This window comes from Palaemon carinicauda, chromosome 28 (assembly GCF_036898095.1).
Source record: "Palaemon carinicauda isolate YSFRI2023 chromosome 28, ASM3689809v2, whole genome shotgun sequence".
Classification (NCBI taxonomy): Eukaryota; Metazoa; Arthropoda; class Malacostraca; order Decapoda; family Palaemonidae; genus Palaemon; species Palaemon carinicauda.
The window spans coordinates 44,279,695-44,282,416 of record NC_090752.1 but is presented as its reverse complement, the minus strand read 5'-3'; the positions used below and the strand labels follow the sequence as shown (position 1 = coordinate 44,282,416).

Genomic DNA, 2,722 nt, shown 5'->3' with positions numbered 1-2,722 from the left:
TTTGACATCTATTTTTGAAGTACAATATTTTCAGCATTAGAGGTTCTTTAATCTCTATTTTGAGGTGCCATACTTCTGGTATCACTCTCATTGACCTCTCTCTCTCTCTCTCTCTCTCTCTCTCTCTCTCTCTCTCTCTCTCTCTCTCTCTCTCTCTCTCTCTCTCTCTCTCTCTATATATATATATATATATATATATAAGTTCCTTACCTCTAGCAGTAGAGGCACTTTCACCTCTATTTATTTGTTCTTTAACTCTGGCATTAGAGGGTTTTTGACATCTATTTTTGAAGTGCCATACTTATACCATTATAAGTTCTTTGACCTCTATTTTGAGGTGCCATACTTCTAGTATTAGAGGCTCTTTGACCTCTATATATAAGTGGCTCACCTTTAGTAGTAGAGGCTATTTGACCTTTTTTAGTAGCTCTTTACCTCTTGCATTATATGGTCTTTGATATCTCTTTTTGAAGTGCCATACTTCTAGCATTAGAGGTTCTTTAACCTCAATTTTCAGGTGTCATACTTCTAGTATTAGAGGCACTTTGACGTCTGTATTAAAGTTTCGTACATTCAGTATTAGAGACTCTTTGAACTCTATTTAGTAGTACTTTTTCTCTAGCATTAGAGGGTCTTTGACACCTATCTTTGAAGTGCCATACATTCACCATCAGAGATTCTTTTACCTCTATTTTGAGGTGCCCTACCTTAGTATTAGAGGCTCTTTGACTTTTATTTAGTAGTTCTTTACCTCTAGCATTAGAGGTTCTTTGATCTCTATTTTGAGGTGCCATACTTCTGGTATCAGAGTCTCTTTGATCTCTCTATTGAAGTTCCTTACCTCTAGCAGTAGAGGCTCTTTGACCTTTATTTAGTTGTTCGTTACCTCTGGCCTTAGAGGGTCTTTGTCATCTATTTTTGAAGTGCCCAACTTCTAGCATTAGAGGTTCTTTGACCTCTCTTTTGAGGTGGCGTATACTGAATGGTTTCAGACCCCAGCGCCGGCTATTTAGCCCAAATAATAAAAAAATCAATAATGCAATAATTTAAAACTTGTAAGTGAAAGTCCCCAAGTAACAACACTTATGTGATCACACTACAAGGCCCAGGAAGTGCTTCAATATACGATAGTTCACAATTAGTTACCTTCTCAAATAGCATTTCCCGTTGTTAATTCATTTTTGACTCCATCTAATATACTGAGCTGCCTTCGTCGATTTTCCAACATGCTTACCTCTATGCCATTTTCTTCTATAATTTTGTTAGGAAGGCCTCGTGCGTATGTTTTCTTCCGAGTGAGACCTGGTTGCCTGGTGAGCGATAACGTTAATCGATGAAACTCACATTCCACTTCCCTCCCTCGTAGTCGACGGGAACGGTAGTCATCTCTCTGAGGCCGGGTGACGAACAGGTGAGTCTAAAGACAGTCGCTTGTTTTAGTTAGGTTCACCTTCCTGTCTTGGTCACGCACAGGATACCGCTTTTGTCGTGTATGTTTTTATTCAAAATCAGGTATCAGTTCTTTTATTGTTTATTTTATTTTGCCTGTTATCTGTGACGATCAACAATGTTTCACGAAGACACGGATTAAGTCTATCTGGAGTTTTTAAACGAGTGAAGTGCTGTTCATAGTTGAAAAACCTTTGCCCGTTGTGTCTAGTTAGAAGTTTTATTCCTTTTTTGAAAGAAAAAAAATATTTAAAATAAGGAATTACCATTTTGTTTTATAGCCTAACTTGTCCATAGACGAAATGCAGTGAGAGTTTATTTGATGTATATTGCCCACTCTTATCAAGTATACTGTGGCATTATTAACAACTTTTAATGTTACTTGAGCACTCTTAGGAAAGAGAAGAGAATTTTGATTTTCATTGTAATACACCTTTAGGCTTATATTCAAATGAAAGGTGCGACACTTACTTTCAGTGATGTCGGTAAAGTAAACTTCGTGCTCGACGACACTCGCACGTTGAGAATTAAGAGTGATTTTGACACTAAATGTGTTCTAGCCAAGTAGATACATATATAACTATGTGCAATCAGATGTGTCATTGACTCTTATTAAACGAAACACGACTACGACCCCTTATATTTTCGTATAGTTTTACGATATTATTAAACTGCAATCAAATAAGAGTGTACGAAGCAGTTGGTATGCTGTAATTGTGTATTTTTCTTAAGTTAAATTTTATTTTATTTTATTTTATTTTACGTTAGTAGGAAGTGGATATTTTTATTATTTTCAGTTTCCATGAATATTTTAATCATTATATATATATATATATATATATATATATATATATATATATATATATAATATATATATTTATATATATATATATATATATATATATATATATATATATATATATATATATATATATATATATTTATATATATATATATATATATATATATATATATATATATATATATATATATATATATATATATATTTATATATATATATGTGTATATATATGTGTATATATATATATATATATATATATATATATATATATATATATATATATATATATATATATATATATGCATGTATGTATGTGTATCGTATTACAACTTTTGTTTGGACTAACCATTCGCATTACATTTTTTTTTTTTTTTTTTTTTTGGATAAGGCGTATCACTATTTTCGTTAAAGTCTGCGCGTTTAAAAGGGAGAAGCCTTGAAGGTTAGTTACATGCTAAACAAGCACCTTCA

General features: G+C 32.3%; 1 protein-coding gene across 5 annotated transcripts in view; it reads left to right on the top strand.

The window, feature by feature from the left end:
• Window positions 1-1,270: 1,270 nt before the first annotated feature.
• Window positions 1,271-2,722, top strand: part of LOC137621543 (myosin heavy chain, clone 203-like) — a 55,921-nt gene continuing 54,469 nt past the window's right edge. For 4 of the 5 annotated variants that reach the window (XM_068351924.1, XM_068351923.1, XM_068351922.1 and 1 more), the window contains exon 1: window positions 1,271-1,411. The gene's annotated coding sequence lies outside the window, so the exon portion shown is untranslated. Of the gene's footprint in view, window positions 1,412-1,435; window positions 1,513-2,722 lie in introns of those variants that run through there. The other variant, XM_068351925.1, reaches the window with a different exon arrangement.